This window comes from Orcinus orca, chromosome 18 (genome assembly GCF_937001465.1).
Source record: "Orcinus orca chromosome 18, mOrcOrc1.1, whole genome shotgun sequence".
NCBI classification, from domain to species: domain Eukaryota; kingdom Metazoa; phylum Chordata; class Mammalia; order Artiodactyla; family Delphinidae; genus Orcinus; species Orcinus orca.
The window spans coordinates 63,787,759-63,808,597 of record NC_064576.1 but is presented as its reverse complement, the minus strand read 5'-3'; the positions used below and the strand labels follow the sequence as shown (position 1 = coordinate 63,808,597).

Here is a 20,839-nt window from a genome sequence, read left to right as displayed (position 1 = left end):
TCATGAACCCAGCCTTCCTCTGATGGATGCATGATGCCCTTCTGTTACTTCCCCTAAGCGGCTCCTTTAGAAACTTCACGGTGTAACAGCTCTGGCTTCTCCTCGCTTTCCTTTACGTCTCACATGCTTCTCCCCCAGATTCTGCCTTCTGTTCTTTGATGTTCCTGTAACCCCCTTTCATGACCCGTATGATAATGATGATGTAATTGTCTGACTCTCACTAAAGACTTCAGGCCATGAGACAAAGGACTATGTCTCTCTTGTTTTGTCACTAGCGTGTGTCTGGAATATATAGTTAAAAAGCAATAAATATGTGTTGGGTGAGTGACTGGATGAAGATGATGACCAATACACAAGCAAACAGAGGATCAAAATACATGCATGTTGTATCCTGTTCAGGTCTGGAGTTCAAACACATTATACCCAGTTATAAATATCCAGGAGATGTAAGTGGAGAAGAGTTTTCTTTGTCAAGTGCAGGTGCAAAAGGCAAGTTGGAGAGAAGTTAAGACAAGAGGTAAGACGGGTTAAAGCTGAAAGCAATGCTAAGTCTTTACCTTCTGGGAGTGGTCTGGGACATACATAATGTCAGTGTGGCACTACCGTTTGTATATGGCTTTTCACTCTTTTAAACTGCTTTCACATTATTTTATCTTGTTTTATCTTCATGACAACCCTTGAAAAAGAGCAAGCCAATACTGTTATCCCCATTTGACAGGTAATATTATAGAGGCAGGGAACCACATGCCCTACCCCAGGACACCTTGAGATGAGTGTCAACACAGGCATGGACTGAACATACCTCAGGCTTTTCAAATGCAACCTGCCCCAAACTCAATTCATCATATTTCCCTCCTGAAGCTTCACATAATACTGTGATCCCAAAACACAGACGGAAAGAAACACTTTCAACATATATTTGACACAAGATTTATATTCAAAGCATCTAAAGAACTTCTGCCACTCAATGATAGAAAGAAAACCAACCAAATAAAATGGGCAAAAGAGTGGAAGAGACATTTCTCTAAAAGAAGATCTACAAATGGAGTCATTTCTTCCAACACGGTCTCCCAAACACTAGTTCCAGAGGGTCTCGAGGTGCAAAGCAAATAATTTGAACCTTGTCCAAAAAAACAGAGTGAGTTTAAGCAAAGATTGAAATGCTCAGTGTTTAATTTTAGGAAGATCACTCTGGATGTTAGTGTATGTTTCGTTTAAAAAAAAAAGAAGAAAGAAACGGTCCCAAGGTCAAAGACGTTTGGAAAACCTTAACCAATCCATCAGGTGTCTTTGCTGCCAGGTTCTGCACAATCAGTGACCCTTTGTGGGTGGACCCTAAGAGCAGAGAGAAGATGAGATATTGATCAAGGAATTGGTTGTTTAAAGAACCTTTTGCCAAGAATTGCTTCCTGGAGAACAGGGTGAAGACCCTTTCCCTTGCCTGCCCTCTTGTACCCTCCCAATCACATCCAGTCCCGCAGTCTCAGAAGGTCATTCCCAAACTCTCCTTCTCTCCCATCCATGCTATGCTGTTGGTGCTTTCTGTATCAGCCTCCGAGCACGACTCCGCCGGAGGGAGGATCCTCTAGTGCCAATGTGATCACTCACTCCCCGGGTTAAAACCCCTCAACGATTCCCACCGAAAAGAGGATCAAGTTCGAATTCCTCAGCATGAAAACTCCCAAAGCCCTTCTTACCTGACCGCTTCCTCCTTCTCTCTCCCATCTCCTCTCCCCAGCATGTCCCTACGCTCCAGCCTTGAAAAGCTACTTGTACTTCACCAAGGGATGCTTTAGCAATCTGAGCTTTCCCTCGATGTGTTCCCTCTCCATTAAATGCCCTCGCCCCCTCCCTTGCCAATCATCTACTACTAATCCCACTCATGCGTCAGAGCAATTCAGACTCCCCAGACAGGACGGACTTGCCCCGGAAACTCTCCAGGTAGGAGCTCCGCCCCCTCGCCCTCCTCCTCGGGCACTTCTATCTACAGCCCTTGCCTCTCTGTACATCACTGCTGGTGTGTCTGTCCACTTCCTGGACCAGAGTGGAAGCACCTGAGGTCAGGGCTGTGCCGTTTACTTCCTGGGTCCTATTCATCTCTGTATCCCACACACCTAGTGCAGGAACTGGGCACTGTAAACCCTACTGATTCCTGCTCATTTTTCAGCCCCAGGTAAAACCACCTCTTCTGGAAGTCTTCCTTGACCTCAGCCCACAAAGTCACACTCCCTTGTCATGGGCCTTCCCACTTGCCTTTACTTTTCCTCATTGCTCTCGTCATCTCCTTAATTATTTCGCTGTCTGATTATCTGGTAGTGAATCTCTCCACAGGGTAGAGATCATGTCTGTTGAATCCCCAGTGTGCGAACAGTGTCTGGCACAGAGCGGATGTTCCATGAATATCTGATGAGCACATGAATGGATGAGAAAGTGTATGTAAATGTACAGTAATACCTGGCTGGGGTAAAAGAGGCTGGGGGAAGTTTACTCATCCATTCAATGGGGCATGTGTTGTGGCTGCATGTTATATGAGGAAGGGTGATAAAATCTGAGATCAGGAATCCTACCTGTGAAACCACACCAAGACACTCCCATCTAGAGAGGCGGGGAGTGACATAAAGAGCTTCTCTTTTTCCAACTCCTACCTGTGTCCATGGCCAAGCACACGCAGACGAGGAAAAGAACATGGCACCCTGAGTTTACCAGTGGGGAAGCCCGCTGACTCAGAGATCAAGGTCACGTGGCACTTTTTGCCCCTGGTTCCCCCAGTGGTATTTAATTACCATCATTAAGTCATAACAGGAGTTCTCTTTTAAAAATAATATAGTGTTAAAAATAACGTTTTATAAATGTGTAAAAATGGAATCTAGAAGTTATTTACCAGGTTCTATTGCTTCCCCAGAATGCTTCACCCAGGCAAATCAATTTGAAGCTGAATTTTTTACAAATACGTAACAAATGGGCAAAAACTACATTGCCCACTCTCAACCCAGCCCATGGAAATAGAATAAGCTGCAGTTCCTCACCCTTTCCTAATAGCACTCCAAACTCCCTCCCTCCAGGTTCTTTTATGTGAGAATCTTTATCTTAAACCACTTTATATGCAGTCATTAATTTTCATAGCACTCCTGCTAAGAAGATTCTATTACTTCCATTAAACCACAGAGTAAACTGAGAAGCCAAATTAAGTGATCTGCCTGCTCAGGAAATGAGTGGCCTGACTGGGTTCGAACATAGCAGCTCTGATTTCCAAGGCCTCACACCCAGCTGCCACCCCAGTATTTCCTGGCTCTGTGCGGTAGTTAAGGGCCTGGGCTTCCAAGTGCATAAAACCTGGGCTCAAATCTTAACTCTGCAATTTCCTCGACAAGTTATTCAATCTCATTAAGTACCTGGAAATTGCAGATGATAAGAAACGTGTTTCATAAAGTTGCTGTGAGGATTAAGTATGATCGTGTGCATAGAGTACCTAACACAGGCTCTGTAACAAAGGAAGACGTATTATTATGCACACCTGGAAGGGTATAGCCCTTACCCAAACCCCCTCTCACAGTCTTTTCCTCATCACATCAGAAAATGAGTTAAGTCACAACCGCAGCTGTGCTCCACAATACACACACGTGCAGATAAAGTCTGCTGTGGGGCTATTAGGATACCCGAGCACATTCCTAGAGAACTGCTACATCAATAATTATCCAATTATTCATTCATGCATGCACGCATCTATCCATTCCCCCATCTAGTCATCCATTCATCTACCCATTCATCCATCCATCCATCCATCTGTCCATCCATAACCTCATCCATGCATCTATCCATCCATCCTTCCATCCACCTATCCATGTGTCCACCCACCATCCTTTCATCCACTTATCCAATCACCTATCCTTCTATCTACACATTCATCCTTTCATTCATTCACTCATCCATCCATTCATCCACTCACCTATCCACCCATCCACCCACCCATCCATCCATTCATGTTTAGTGCACATAGAAAGCACCTAACATGTGTAAGCCCTGTGCTAATTGCTGTGGAAGATACTAAGATGACTAAGACATGGTCTCTACCCTCAGAGCTACGAATACAGACAACTACAGAAAATTGTAAAGCAGAATGGAATGTAAAAACTGCCATAAGAGAAGTTATTGAAGGTGAATGAAAGGCATTGGCCACATAGAAAGAGTAGTGAATTAAGAGCCAGGAGACCCTCTTTAGTCCTGGCTTTAATGCTGATCTAACATAAGCCCAGTCACCTCCCTAGAGTTCTGTTTCCCCACATATACAGTGAGGAGGCAGAAGTGAAAGATTCCAAGGGCCCTTTCAGCTCTAAATTTCAAACCCTCTGCTTCTGGATAAGGCAAGGTAGCATTCAGACTGAGACCTGAGTAACAGATATGGCATTGCAGGAAAAGAGGACGACACAAGCACATTCATGAAGACAGAAAGACATGGAATCTAAATGGAATGACGTGTTGTTACATTTGATTACAGCAAATGGCAGAAGAATACCATGTCTTGAGAGTTAGATGCAGACTATATTGTGAAGGGATTTATTTCCAGGCTAAGGAACACACACACACACATGTGCGCGTGCACAGACACAGACACACACACACACACACACACACACACACACACAGGTGATGGGTGACATATGGTCAGTCCATACGTTTAAAAAGTAGGCTGGGGAATAGAGAGGGTGAGCTAACACTGGAAACAGGAAGACCAGGTGACTGGGTAAACGGTTTTTGTAAGAGTTTAGATAAATAACCACCAGGGTCTGAATGCAAGTAGCGGTAGGAATGTAAAGGAGAAAAATGTGAGAATATTTGTAGGCACAGTCGACAAGGCCTAGTAACTCATTAAGAGTACGGGGAAGTGGTTAGAGATGAATTTGGAGCTTTGCATTAACTAGCAGAAAAATGTATTCGAGATCGCAAAATGTCAAGACTTAACGCTGGCCCCAGGCTGACTCTGGTGGGAAGGTCACGTACGGGCTTTGCCTTCCAACCACATGGAACTTGCTGTCCAAATATATGGAGAAGAGCCTCCATTCGTACAAGAAATCACTATTTCTTCCACCTAGTATCTGCCGAGTATGTACAAAACTGAGTCAGGTCCTTCCACCACCGGGAGGAGAGAACGAAGAAACGATTGATGCCCCACGCACTACCCAGAGTCGGCAGGAATCTGTAGGACTCACTGCAGGAAGGAAAGGACAGGTCAGAACGGTGGGAGGAATTCATCACTACTTAGCAAGTGGTCATGATCTTCTTACTCTGTCGGCACTTTCCCAGGGTTATGTACTCAGGGCACCTCCCCACATTGCTGCCAGCAAGGGCAGAATGCAGCTTTGCAAAGGAAAAGGCTCCATTGCCAGAAGCCCTGGAAGAAGCTGAGCGGGGATGCAGGGTCTCCTGTGCCTGCCCTGAAGGCCGCCTGACTGCAGAAGTTGAAGCCTTTGGGATGGCCGCTTTCCTTTCCTAACTATGCCTGCACAAAGGAATATTCCCCCGCCCTCAGCAGACCACAGCGGGGACAGGCAGGCAATGCTCCGGGTCTGTGCCAGGACCCTCTAGGATAGGCACTCCGTCAAGCGGGAGGGACCTTTTTCCTGCCCACCTGCCTCATGAACACCTACTCATGGGTCAAGTCTCACCTCCAGACCGTCTCATCTAGAAGCCCTTCCTCATTATCATCATCCCCATCCTAGGCACAATGGGCCACTCACTCTACCCTAGTCATAATTTTAAGGGGACCCATGATTCTTCATTTAATCTTATATATTCACAAATCACCCACCCCCCAATAAACTACAAACAATCTCTCAGGCAGGGCTCTATCTTAATCATCTTTGCACCTCAGCACTTGGTCTTGTAGATGACACCTGGTGCTACTCAAGCACTTGTCACCAGGAAGAACAGCTAACTTCTGCAGAGGCTCACCCCGTGGTGGGCACTCTCCACAGGGCTTTATGTGCACCGTCCCATTTAACCCCCACGATGACCACACGCTTGAGTTTGGTGTTATGAACCCCACTCCACAGATGAACAAACTGAGGCTTACACAAACCAAGCAACTTGCCCAAAGTGAGAGTGCTTTTTTTCTCTCCTGGGACCTCCATCGCCTTAGGTGCAGGTGAAACGGTCTGACATTGAGAAAACTTCAAATATCATTGCAAAACTGGGGACTGTCAGCTGACAATGAAACAGTGGGTTATATGCAGACACCCACACTCGGAATCTAAGAATTCTTACTTATTCACCACTGGAGAGGATTTGCTAGTAATTTAAAAATAACACCAGAGGGCTTCCCTGGTGGCGCACTGGTTGAGAGTCCGCCTCTCATGGACTCGGGTGCAGGGGACACGGGTTCGTGCCCCGGTCCGGGAAGATCCCACATGCCGTGGAGCGGCTGGGCCCGTGAGCCATGGCCGCTGAGCCTGCGCGTCTGGAGCCTGTGCTCTGCAACGGGAGAGGCCACAGCAGTGAGAGGCCCGCGTACCGCAAAAACTAAAATAAAATAACACCAGATCACACAAGCCATGTAGCCCATCATTAAGCCTAGTTCATGGCTAAGAACATCTAATAAAATAGACTTTAAAGTCTAACCAGCTCCTCTCCCCACCACACTAACTCTGGAGATACGTGCTCATCTGTAGGAACATTTTCCCTCACTGACCCCCACTGACCTTTCCCACCACTGTCCCTTTTCAGACACAGCAGGCAGCAGGCTCCTCTTCCGAACCCACCTGAGAACATGTGTAGGTAAGCAGCTCCCAGGAGAAGAGGAAAGAGACCCTTAGGCTCAGGGGAGATTTCCTGGATGGTAGTGCTGGCTGGTTCTAGCATGCTGCCCACCTCTGCAAATAGTCCCTTTGATGGCTGCAAGCCCAGAGACCCCACCAGAGCACCAGGTAGATTGCATTCTCATTAGAAGGGCCTGAATCCTGTACAGAGAGACAGAGGGACTCAAGCAAACTCCCATGGCCAAGGTGTACAGTATAAACTGTTACCCAACCGCTGCTGCAAACTGGCACATTCGGTACAGCCAGAAGAGGCTTAATTAGCCTGAACTAAGAGTCTGAAGTCAGATGATTAAGAACATTTCACAGCCTGGGTTGGAACATTAGAGATGCTACAGATTTTCCTGCCACACCACTGTTGGGCCCCAAACTGGAGAAGATTTCGTTTCCTCCAACCCGGGCTTAACTGCAGAACCCTGAGAAGGGGAAGCCTTGTCCTACCCGTTAGAACCCACAGTTGTTTATTTGCATGTGTGTATCTGTGTGTTCTCTTGGTGTTCTATGCTCCAGATCAAAGGAAGCTTATGCAAGAGGAAAATTAATTTAAGTAGCAAAGTAGTGACATTATTTCAAAGTGTCCTGAGAAGACTGTCCCATAGTTTATGTGTTCATTTACTCAATCACTCAGCCTTTCAGCCAGACTGAGAGGATATCCCTGTAGCATTAGACTCCATTACAGAATGCAGATCCACAAAGACACACGGTGACGCATCACCACAAGCTTAGAGACTTAAAACAACACAAAAGTACTAGCTTACGCTTCAAAAGGTCCAAAGTCCAAAATGGGTCTCACTGGGCTAAAATCGAGGTTTGGGTAGGGCTGTGTTCCTTCTGGAGGCCCTAGGGAAGAATCCATGTCCTTGACTTTGGCGGCTTCTAGAGGCCACTGACATTCCTTTGCTCGTGGCCCCTTCCTCTTTATTCAAAACCAGCAGCATCAGGCTGCGTCTTCCTCTGCTACAACTTCTCTGATTCTCTACTCTTCTGCGTGCCTCTTCCACTCTTAAGAACCCTTGTGATTACACTGGGCCCACTCTGATAAGCCAGGACAATCTCTCCATCTCGAGGTCCTTGATTTAATCTCATCAGCAAAGTCCCTTTTGCCACGTATATGGCGTACTGTACTATACAGTACTACACTATAATGTCGCCAAAATATAAAGCGATATATCCACAGGTTCTGGGGATTACGATCTGAACATCTTTGGGGGGCCATTACTTTGCCTAGCACAGTCCCAGTCCCAGTAGTATTCATTTTTCATATCTGATTGAAACTGATTAACCTTGATTTTGGCCTGTTGTTCCTCATTAGCTTCCCTGGCTACGCTTGAAGGTGTTTCCCCGGCCGTAATTTTTGCAAATTGTTCTCAGACCTGCCCTGGTTTCCTTTTAATCATCAGCTCGCACATTCATCTCCTTTGCAGTCTGTAAGACACCCCATCCGAAGAAATAACTTACTATTTAAGACACACTGGTCTGCCATTTGATTTGGAACTAAACAGCAAACGCTCATTTGAATATCCCTGGACTCCTAGGCAATGGCCCGTGCCTCACTTTTCTCCAAAATAGGTTCTCTGGACCCAGCCCAGAAGGGCATGTGCGGTTGGTTCCTGCTCAGAGGAGGATGTGTCTCTAATCCCTGCTGAATCAGGGTGGCTCAGATTAGCCATCTTCCCTCTTCCATTCATTTCCACTTTTGAGACTGACTTTACACAGCTCCAATTTTTAACCCCTTTACACGTGTGGTGGGCAGAACAATGACCCCACCCTCCAAGGAAGTGCACATCTTGATCCCCAGACCCTGTAAATATGTCACCTTACACGGCAAAGGGACTTTGCAGATGTCATTGAGGTCAAGGACCTTGAGCTGGGGAGAGTACTGTGGATTATCTGGGTGGCCCAACAGGATCTTCCCTTTCTTCAGAGGGAAGAACGTTTCCTGGCTGCAGAGAACCAGAGAGAGACGGCAGCGGAAGGGACCAATCAAAGCTGGAAAGAGCGAGGAAACAGATCCTCCCCAGAGCCTCCAGAAGGAATGCAGCCCTGCGCACACCCTGACTTTAGCTGGCTGAGACCCTTGTCAGGGTTCTGGCCCACACGACCCTAAGGTAATAAATTCATATTGTTTTAAGCCAGTAACTCGTGATAATTTGTTACAGCAGCAATAGGAAGTTAATACAATGTGCATTCTTTTCAGTCCACGCTGATGATTTAAGCCCTCAAAATGACTGTGATTCAGAATCATTAGTAGACTGGCGGCACCCTCTTCCAGATCATTAGCCAGAATTCAAATAAGCCCAGGCCTAATGGGGTCCCCCGCATGAGTCCATGAGAGAACGCCAGGGGTTGAAGGAGACCTGCGATTAATTATCATCTGCGTTTCCCAGACCTGATTTTACATCTGAACCAATCTGGACTTTTCCTGCCAGACACGATGCTGCACGGGTTTATGTTTGTAAAAGAGATAACCTTCCCTGTCCTTTCCTCCACTGATGTTATAGTCACTGCTCTCCACTCACTCCAGGTCAGCACCTCTCCTCCAGCGCACACAACAGGGACACATACAGACACAGACAGACACACAGACACACACCTCCCTCTTCGGAAAAAAGCAGCCCAGTTTTTAAAATGATTTGCTCCCCCAGGGCTCTGATGTCTATTGCCCCAAGACTTTGGGGCTCTGACTTTGGAGCTTTTTGACTTTCTTTCCCATTCTAAATGTTTCCATATGTTATAAAGGAACAGTAGGTTGGACCAGCCAGTTTTCAAGCTTTCCATGAAGAGGAGACATTGGATTTTTTTTTCTTCTGCAGAATACCAGGAATTGCATGGATTTTTGCCATAATTCTTCGAAGATGTCAGCATGAACCAGCTGAGGGGCAGTGATTCCAAGAGGTACACTATTCGAATCACCATTTCACCGGACTAGGACCACTCCAGGCTTCAGATTTTGAGTTCTTGTGGTGCTTTGTTTGGTCTTCTGAGTCTTATTTCTATATTTGTTTATACATATTATGTGTTAAACACTATTTCAGGTCCTGGGAATCCAGTGGACATTGTGGGCTGAAGCTACAGAGTTGAGAGTCAAAACCAGTGCAATTCCAGTAATTACCCAGGAGACCTTTGCAGATGGAGAAGGGAAGGCAGATCCAGCACGTAACCTCCGAGCACTCCAAACTTTCGAGGTCCAGCAGAGGAGAAGGACTTACAAAGGAAGAAGTGTTATGGTAGGAAGAGAACAAGCAGAGTGCGTGGTATCACAGAAGCCAAAAGAAGAAGGTGCTTCAAGGAGAAAGAGAACGGTTAGTGGTGCCAAAGGCGGCTCAGAGGTCAAGGAAGAACAGACAGGTGATCGTTGGTCTTGACAACGTGAAAGTGATCTTGACACGAGCAACTAGAAAGGAGAGAAGCCCAGCTGTAATGGACTGAAAGAGAGAATGTGGAAAAAGGAGTGGAAACTGTGACTTAGAAAACACTTTTAATTACAGGTATGCCTTGGAGATATTGTGGGTTCAGCTCCAGACCACCCTAATAAAGTGAATATTGTCACAGAGCAAGTCATATGAATTTTTTGGTTTCCCAGTGCATATAAAAGCTATGTTTACACTATACCATAGTCTGTTAAATGTGCAATAGCCTTATGTCAAAAAACGATGTACATACCTTAATTGAAAAATACTTTCTTGCTAAAAAAGTGCTAACCGTCATCTGAGCCTCCAGCAGGTCAGAATCGTTTTGCTGGTGGAGGGTCTGCTCTCGACGTTGATGGCTGCTGACCGATCAGGGTGGTGGGTGCTGAAGGTGGGGTGGCCGTGACAGTTTCTTAAAATAAGACCACAGGGCTTCCCTGGTGGCGCAGTGGTTGAGAGTCCGCCTGCCGATGCAGGGGACGCGGGTTCGTGCCCCGGTCCGGGAAGATCCCACATGCCGCGGAGCGGCTGGGCCCGTGAGCCATGGCCGCTGAGCCTGTGCGTCCGGAGCCTGTGCTCCACAACGGGAGAGGCCACAGCAGTGAGAGGCCCGCGTACCGCAAAAACAAACAAACAAAAAAATATGAGGTAGTAGAAAGACTGCTGTCTTGTCAGCTAAGACAATAATGAAGATACTGGCCTGAGTATCTGGTGTAGACACTGATTATTTATCAAGAAAGCCACTTATCCTGTTGGTAAATGTACTTCTAAACTTTCAAACAGGAACGACAACTATTGTATTGATCAGACGTTGGAGAGTTAATTCTCCCTGGAAATGTCTGCTTCTGGAAATATCTGAAACACTGAATGAATTTTAAAATACGTTTTGCAGTGTATGGTAGAGCTGGAAGAAAGTAAGGTGAATTCTCAGAGGCTAGAAACAGTAAGATAGCATGAATCCAGGGAGATAAGCTGCTGCTGGAGCGGACCTTTACTGCGTCATCTGCCGACCACTGTGACCTAGCCCCGGGGTGTTAACAGGTTCCATGCCTGCAGGACGGGAAACACACCTCGGCTAGAGTCGGATCAGCAGTCAGAGGAAACACTGGCCAAAAAAAAAAAAAAAAAAAATTCCAGGACCTCAAAAGGGAAACACTTTCAGCAAGTGAACCTAAAAAAGAAACTCTAGAAGAGAAAGAAATAGATATGTCTGTCTTGTCCTTTGTTCTTGATGGAGGAATAAGAAGTGGGGTGGGGGGACTTCTCTGCTGAGAATATCTAACTATAAACCCACACTTAAAATCGTTTGGGGCTGGGATTCATTCTAAAAACGTAAGCCACACATTGAGTAAAAGAGACTTCAACCCAGGTCTCAAAGAATTCCTGCAGTGAAGTCCCAAGAAACAACTATTTACAAAGAAAAAGAGAGAGAGACACCCCAACTCGATATAAGAAGAAAGATTTTGATTTTAAAAAAAGGTCAGTTAGAAACTTGAGAAACCAGAAGCTGATATAACTAGTCAGAACTGAAGAGGAAATGAATGAAGTTAAAGATGAAGCTGAAAGATTTACCAAAAATGAGGCATAAAGTGGCAAAGAGATGAAAAATGTGAAAGAGAGGTCAAAGGGCGAGGAGGTCAAGGGCAAAGCTCTAATATCAGTCTACAGGGAGCACACAGGAGATGGGGGGTGGGGAGATATTAAAAGAGATAACAGATGAGACCTTTCCGGAGTTGATTAACGACAATGATCCCCTGATTCCAGGAGCCCAATGAACACCAGCATTTCCAAAGAAAGCCCCACACAGACACATCAGAGCAAGACTGCAGAATCACTGACGACAAAGCAGAAGCACCCAGAGAGAAGGAGAGCTAACCTACAAAGAGCTTTAGCCCAACAGCTGACTCACAAACAGCAGCGATCGAGAACAAAACCATTGATGATCCAGCAAGTGTGAGGATGAAATGAACGTAACTTCAAGCAAGAAAAAAACCTGAGAGAGGTTATTACCCACAAACACTCAGTTAAGGAACTTCTAAAGAATGAATCTCAGAAAGAAGAAAATGATCTCAGAAGGAAATAAAATGATTCTCAAGAAGAAATGAGGAGTAAAGAAAATAACAAACGTGGGTAAATAAAGTACAAAATAATAAATACGGTGCCCCATTTGTGAAGTTTAAAAAAATGAAGTTAGAAGTAAAATATTAAATAAAGATGGTATATGAGTCAGAAATAGGGAATTTGGGAAGTTATCTTACCCCTAGGATCATCAGTTTCCCCACTCTACAAATGTCAAAGAGTAGCCATTTGCAAAAGGATTTCTGGAATCTAATTGCTTCTACTTCAGATCGACTTTTGATATCTTGCGCAAAGCTTTAATGGTTGCACTTTCTGTGAACCAAATCTCCTAATGGTGGCATTTTGCTTCAGACCCAACATTTAAGTAGCTAAACCAAGTACAACAGATCCAAGAACTCCCATATTTTCACTTTTTCCATTTCCATCTCCATTTAATTTCTAAGAGCGATGAGATAACTGCAGTGACAGCAATCTAAGTGGCCGTATATTTTGTCTGAAATGCCTGAAATCATTCTGAGTTATTATGTAAATACCAAATCTGCTCATTATGTTGTTATGGGGGGAGGCTCAACCGTTCTCCTGCTGGTGTTATGTCTTAAGATGAGATCATTAGAAAATGATTAGTGGTGTAATGTCTGAGAGGCTTAAACAATAATTTGAGTCTTTCAGATGTGTACAAGGTAATTTTAAGTAAATTCCAGAGTTTTTCTGATGATAGCTTTTAGTTCAATCATAGCTCCTTTTAAAGAAATGCTAATTGGATGAGGTAATTTTTTTTTTTTTGCGGTACGCGGGCCTCTCACTGTCGCGGCCTCTCCCGTTGCAAAGCACAGGCTCCGGACGCGCAGGCCCAGCAGCCGTGGCTCACGGGCCCAGCCGCTCCGCGGCATGTGGGATCCTCTCGGACCGGGGCACGAACCCGCGTCCCCTGCACCGGCAGGCAGACTCTCAACCACTGCACCACCAGGGAAGCCCGGATGAGGTAATTTTCAATGCAAAACTTGACACATTGCAGGCCCTCGGTAAAGAGTAGCTATCACCATTCTTAGTATAATTTCTGGGTAGAAATAAAATGAACGCAAAGAGCATGGCCATCATGATGGACTGTTGGTCTTCAGACTGTTGGTTCCCTCCCAACAATGATTTGTAACTTTCCAAGGGCACAAAACTGATGGACAAAGATCTTTATCACCATATTTATTTTCTGGGAATTACTAATTTATTATGCCCATAAACTCTTAGACAGCACTCAGTAACTGATGGGCACTAACAATGAAAAGATGTCTAAAACGTGATCCTTCCTCTTAAGGAGTTCATCATTGGCCACTGTGATTAGTAAGATTAGTGCTTGGATAAAGGCTTACTGGGCATCCACTTGTGCCAGGCTCTGGGACACAGAGATTAACAATATATGGACCTTCAGGATCTCATTATCTAGTGGACAATACAGAGATACTATAAACCAGTAAATTACAAAGCATCACAGCTATAAAAGAGCCACGGACGAGGCACTGGGAAGTACAAGAGTCAGAATAGCTAATCGTGACTGGGGGAGTTGCAGACAATTTTTAAAGGAGCTGGAATTTGAAACTGATCTTGAAAGAGGAATGAGAAATAAGAAGAAAGGAAAGAGCATCCCAGGCAGAGGGGACGATGCAGCAGCAACCCAGGGTCATGAAAGGGTGTGCCAGGTCTGAGGAATGGGGTACTGTGTGGCTTGACTGTCGAACATGTAGGTGAAAACTGGAAAAAGCTTAGGTTGAAAAACTAAATTGGCATCAGTTTGGGACAAATCATGCAACCTTTACAACGAATTTAAACCTTATCCTGGAACAGCAAGGGTCTGCAGGGAATCTGAGGCAGGAGACTGCTACATCCAATTTTTTTTTAATGATTTCAGGAGGGCAGTGTTAAAGTGACTCCAGAGGTGAGAGGGACCAGAGGTCAGGAAAAAAAAATCCTTTAGAGACCATAGCAATAGTCTAGACAAGACATGATGCTCTGAAGCAAAGTCATAGCACTGGGAATGCTGCCAGATATATCAGGAGAAATTTGACAAGACAGGCAACTACTTGAATGTGGAAGGAAAAGAAAAAGAAAACTCAAAGATGATGGAGGATTATCTAACTTGAGAAACTAAGTGAGCCATTTCACCTCTGTCTGAGAGAGAAAGTACAGGATATAGAGCAGGTTTGGGAGAAAAGATAATACATTTTCTTTAGCAAATTTTAAGTTTGATATGCTATGGTATCTCAAGAAGGAGGATGTATCCAGTAGGCAATTCAAAATATGGGGGGATGTTTTGGGGAACTGGGAAAGTGATAGTTGAAATCCTGGATGTCTTCTGGAAATTTCAAGATCAAAACAAAACAAAAAGTAGAATGTAGGAGGGAGACCAAGAAGACCTCAGGATTTACCCAGATCAACCAAAGCTCATCGTAAAACCAATCCCATTCATGAGACTCCATAATGCACTGCACTCTGCATGTAAATGCAGACAGTAAGTGACAGTAAATTCACAAAGGGTCCCACATTTTCCCAGTCTTTTATCTAAGTAAAAAATGCTCAAGATACTTTTCTCTCCTAACTTTATTAAGCCATGACTAGCTGCAAACTCAATGTCAATACTCTTAAAATTTCCTTTACATCTAACTGACTGGAAGCCTTTGAGGTAAGGAGGGGATAATGCAAAAACACAGAAAACAAGTTGATGTATCAAGAAGCCACAGAGCAACAAAATTAACCCAGGACTAGTAGTCTGTGGCTTTTCTTTATGAGAGCTCCCCTTCTTTTATCTGCATCCTCTCTTCAAGGCGTATATATACACATGTGAGCTGAAATACCTGCACATTTGCCTTAAGAACATGCAATGGGAGGCTGAATTAAGGTTGTTTACTCTCTCCCCCGCAAGACGGTTTCCTTCCTTATTACTTCCATATTTCTCACTTGCTAGAGACAAAACGTCTCCTGGAAGACAACGCCATTCAAATAGCCAGTGACATTGGACTGATCTCTTTGTTCCTGATGATGTTCCCTGCTTTACCCTATCTCTGTATCTATGCCTTTGAAAGATCTGAAATTCAAGGATAATGAGATACGATCCAAGTTCATGCCCCAAACTGTTCACATCTTCCTGGAAAAGACTAGAAATCCTGACATCCCCGAACAAGAAGTCTCCTCTCTACCTGTTCAGTGATGGTGCATTGGGAAGGCAGAGAAATTTCAGCTGACCATCAAAACTGTTTGCCATGCATCAGCACGTTTCAAACTGGAGTACGAGGTACTAAATGGTATGAGCTGTGGGCCAGATAATTCCTGAGACCGTAAGATTAAATTGGTGCTTCTCTTAGGAACTTCAGTTTTACTTGAAAATATAACGGAGGATTTTGTCTTAATACTGAATAAGCACAAATATATTAAGGAGCAGACTGCCAAGTTTGCATGGATTTTTTTAAGACAAAATATGAGACTTCAAAGGAATTTCAGACCTCTAGACAGACTGCTTCCAGCCCCCTAAATCTGAGAAGCAAAAATTCTCTCTCCTTTGCCACGAGGGCATTTCAGATGCTTGGAGAAAATTCTCGCTGGCTGGAAGGATAAGAGGGGAGGACAAACTCACAGGTCAGTTTGGGAAAATGAAAATGTCTGGAGGATAAAATAGGTACCATCTAGAATGAGAATATAGAGAAAGAGCACAGACACAGATTAAGAGATGAGAGGTAAATCTAGAATAAGACCAGGTAAGGCTGTGTCACCCAGTTGCTTTGCAGCCTTGGGGAGGACATGTCAGTTCCCTGAGTCTCCCTTTCCTCAGATATAAAATGAAGGAACTGTACTAAAAGGAAAGTTACAAGCTCTGTAAAATTTTTGACTAGCTTCCAACATTTAAAACTTAGGAGGTTTCAAACAAAAACCTGGATTGCTGTCTTCTCTTGAAAACACAGAACATCTCACTGCTGAGCCTGTAACACTGCCCCACGGCAACAATTCCTTGGAGTCAACGAGCCTTCCTTAGACAGGACACGAGTCCCTCCCACGTCCTGGGGTCGTATCTGGACCCAGGTTTCTCCCCCTTGCCTGACTCTGTATACCTGAGCTGTCCAACGCAAAGGCCCCTGGCCACGTGGGGCTACTTAAATTTAAGTTTAACTAAATTAAATAAGCTTAAAAGTTCAGTTTCTAGACAATTCTGAGTGTTCAACAGCCACACGTGGCTAGTGGCCACTGAACTGGACAACACAGTGAGAGGACATTTCCATCATCCCAGAAAGCTGCATGGACCTTTGAAGACGCGGCCCCAGGCTGAATAACATTCTGGATCCCTTGTAGCCATGACATCCCAGCTTCTTTGTGGGGAAACCCCGCCAGCAGGGACTGGAGCCCCTGCACACGTGTCCCTTTTAAAAACTCTTTCCTTCACAATCTGTTGCCATAGATGGAGACGACGTCTAAAGGCACATTCTCGGATCAAGGGCACACATGGCTTCCACCAGGAGCAGGGAGGGACAGGTGGGGGGGGCCGGTTTGGTGGGGTCCCACACAGCTGGAAGCAGGCAGATGTGTGGTCCTATGGTTCCTCCTCTCCCCACAGCCCCAGTCAACCCAGCTGCATCCCAGGGCTGGTGGCAGTTCCCACTTCCTTCGTCAGGAAAGGGCAATTAAGACAGATACGCAAATGGTACCCATTCCAGAGGTGCCCCCCTGCGAAAGAAATTAGGGCAAATCTAAAAGCGATTAGGCTGTGCACACATAACATAATTGAATAAGCAATGCAACGTCCGCCCACTGGCACAGAGGCCTCAAGGAGAGCAGTAGGTGTGAGCTGAACTTAGCGGCGCTAATGTGTAATTACAAACGAGTCGGATGCCTCCATCCTATTCATTACAGCCAGCCCCTCTGGGAGGACTACTGGGCAACACTTGGTTAGCAGTTAATAATATGTGCCAGGTAACAGCACAATCACATTTTTTTCTAACACTAGCGTTCACAAGGGCCTTCCCCCATGGACCAGCAAACATGAGGTATCCCTGTTCGCTTTTACATAGGCTGTAGGATTCAATTTGGGGAAAACCACACCGTCCGTCTTGGAAGTGGGGATTTGGTGACTTGACACCTATTTCAGACCCTGGAACAGCAGTGGCTCTCAACCCAGCCAACAGCTTGTTTAAAAAAAACATACCTAACCTGGGCATCACCCCAGCCCAGTTAAGACAGAAGTCCAGGAGTGAGGCCCAGGAATTGGTACGTTTTGAAAATTTCCCAGCGGATTCTAAGATGTAGCAGGATTGAGACCAATTGGCTTTATTTAATTTATTTATTTACTTATTTATTTCTATTTTTGGCTGCGTTGGGTCTTTGTTGCTGCGTGAGGGCTTTCTCTAGTTGTGGCAAGTGGGAGTTACCTTTGTTGCGGTGCGCGGGCTTCTCATTGCAGTGGCTTCTCTTTTTGTGGAGCACGGGCTCTGAGCGTGCAGGCTTCAATAGTTGTGGCACACGGGCTCAGTAGTTGTGGCACACGGGCTCAGTAGTTGTGGCTCGCGGGCTCTAGAGCACTGGCTCAGTAGTTGTGGCGTACGTGGGATCTTCCCAGACCAGGGCTCGAACCCGTGTCCCCTGCACTGGCAGGCGGATTCTTAACCACTGCACCACCAAGAAAGCCCGACCCACTGGCTTTTGTAATCAGGCAGCCCACGTGACCACACTGCCCACATCCTGCTGCTCTTAGACCTACAAGGAGAACAGGATGCTTCCCTGCCTTGGCGTCTTTGTTGACAGATGGCTGGTCACCAAACTGACCTGTCCTGTGGTGGTCACGGGACGGCCAATGCACGTGGAGAGGGTAAGCATCAAAGATGATGGGTACCGAAAGCCTAGAAGCTTTCCCGCCTCTATTCCAAGATCCAAGAGAAGTCTACACCAGTATTTCCAGATTCCCTGGGATCCTGAGCTTGGGAGAGCGAGTGGGAGGCTTAGCTATGGGAATTGGATTGTGCCCTGGGAATAAGGGCCGGGAAGAGACAGGAAGGAGGTGATGAGAGGAATCCAAGAAGTTTAGGGGGAGGAAAATCAAATAATTAGCCATGCAGCTGCTAAGCCATAAAACTGAGAGCGAAAGAGAGAGGAGGAAAGGCAGAGAGCAAAGAGGGACGTGACAGGCGCAGGTCCGGCAGCCAGGGATGGCGACAACTGTGTACTTTCTGTGTATGGCACCCAGCTGAAGCACGTGGCCTCCCGTGGCCAGAGTGAGACCTGACCAGCCGCAGATAGCAGATGAGAACACGAGTGTTCACGCCGGCAGCACGGAGCACTACCAGAAACCTCTGCCAGTTTCTAGATTGCTTTTGCAAAACCCAGTAAATCGTCGTGGGTCCTGCTGCCTGGCATCCTCTCTGCATATCTAAGAAGCAGTGAAACAGCGGACCTCTTGAGTTACGAGCTCCCTCCTGCACGGGCTAGCTCAGTGGCCCCGGCTGTACAGCTGTCCTCCCCTGACCTGGGCGCAATCTCTCCCTAACGAATGTTCCCTCCTGATAGCTCAAGCAGGCGGCTCCACGGGAGCCTGAACACATTCCCACATTTTCCAGCGTGACTGTACACACAGGGAACTGTGGGGTTTGTTTTGGTATTTGTTTTTTTTTTTAACACAGTAATGACTTGGGGACTCTCAATGCCTTACCAGCAACAGCCAGGCTGTTCCTGGGATCCAGATCTTGTCTGGAACTTTCTCCTTGGCACTCTCCTTGCAATCTGCTGACTCTTGGGCCAGTCCTAAGGGACACTGGAGAGCTTCATCTGAAGGGCCAGCTGTGCAGGCCATCCCTCCTCACCCCAGGGCCTGAGTGCTGCATGACGCTTTGGGGCCTCTTTAAAGGTGAAAGGATGTTTTAACTCCTTTTCCCGGGCAGAGGAAGGGAAGGCTCTCAGACTCACCCAGGGTGGGAAGGAACCTCAGAAATGATCTATTCCAATGGCTCTCAATCTGTGACACATTAGAGCCACCTGGGGTGTTTTTCAAAGTGAATCTCTGTCTTTGTCTCATCGTTGGTGGGATCCTGGCATGGGTCTTTCTTCTTAGTTCCCCAGGTTATGCAGTTCTGGCACTCAGGAACTCCTGAGTGTGGCAGAGCTGAGACTGAAACCCAAGGCCCCTCCTCCAGGGCATCCCATACTCGACTGTGCCTGGGAATCACCTGAGGGGAATCCTGAAGGTCTGGGGTGGGTCTGCATGTCTGCAGTTCTCAAAGGCTCCCAGGAGAGGCTGGCCCTCAAAGCACACTCTGAGACACTAGGCCTAACATCTAGCCATATAAATAGATGAGTCACAGGACAATTAAATTCTGGTCTTTCGAAGGTCAAGATTAGAGAGCCACATTTGGTAGAGAGGTTGGATGCGAGTGACCCGTGTTTTTTATCCTGAGTCTGGAAATTAACTACTGTGTAATCTTGAACAAGTCACTTAACTTCTCTGATCTTTCATCTCCTTAAAATGGAGAGGAAACTAATCCTTACCTTACAAAGTCATTGGGCTGATCAGTTGAGACGTGAAATTGTTCTACAAACTCTAAAGCACTACAAAGTAGGAGTTTATTATTATCACACTGACCTTTGAAAGACACCAACATTGGCCCTGAAACTGGTCATTTTTATAGTCCTTTATTTCTCCCAGTAGGAGCATGTGAATGTGGGCACACGTGCGATAAATGATTTTCATTTCCGAAAGGTTTTAATTCCGTGTGTGTGTTTGCATGTGTATAGTATGTGTGTGTTCTCGTCCCACCGCCTCGGCGGAGAGAATTGCAAGGAAGTTGTCTTGAACCAGGAGGATTCAGTAATGCAGAGCAAATGTTCAGAAGCAGCGGCCAAATTGGTAGCTTTTCTAGCTCCTTTCCACGGCATTAACACACCCTTAGCCCAAACAAAATGGAAGCACTGGCCAACTTCATCTCGGTGCTCTCGCGCCCACAGGGCGCGAGCCAGGGCAGGGTGTCTCGTGTGTAGCCCGGGCAGGGAGAGCGTCTCTCAGGACCCTCGCCCTTTTGGAGGTCTGAGCCCCCGACTCCCGCTGGCTTGCATGGCTGTCACCACTGAGGCTCTGCGTGGATGTTCATCCCCGAAAGAAATGAAACCCTGGCAAGTCCTTAGCCCACATTCTGGAAGCGCCTGACTGAGGTTACGCAAACACATTTGGCACGGGCTTCGGGGACCGAGAAGTTCTCTGGGTTGAAGCGCAGAAACACAATGTACTTGTCCTACTTCCGAGATCGCGTCTGAGGACTTGGCTGCCTCCGCCGAGGAGCTGCCTCCTCGCTGACGTCATCCTGCGCCGGGAGGCAAACATCTCCGGGTTCAGCAGTTCAGGACCAGAAGTGAGAGAAGGTTCGGATCAAAGGGAGTCGGCCGAGGCTTGGCTCTGACGGCACAGCTCAGGGAGAACACACCAATCCTTACAACGAAGGAATCGGCACAGCCTATGCGGAGGGACCGTTCTGCTGAAACACCCCCGGGCCGGGGTCACTGGTCATGATGTCACCTCCGTGGGTT

General features: G+C 46.3%; 1 long non-coding RNA gene across 1 annotated transcript; it reads right to left on the bottom strand.

Annotated features, from left to right (window-relative positions):
* Window positions 1-1,216: 1,216 nt before the first annotated feature.
* Window positions 1,217-1,811, bottom strand: LOC125961934 (uncharacterized). Its single transcript, XR_007473080.1, has 2 exons — window positions 1,698-1,811; window positions 1,217-1,335 (listed from the first exon to the last, which is right to left on the bottom strand). It is a non-coding gene; the product is annotated as an uncharacterized LOC125961934 (long non-coding RNA).
* Between the last annotated feature and the right edge of the window lie 19,028 nt (window positions 1,812-20,839).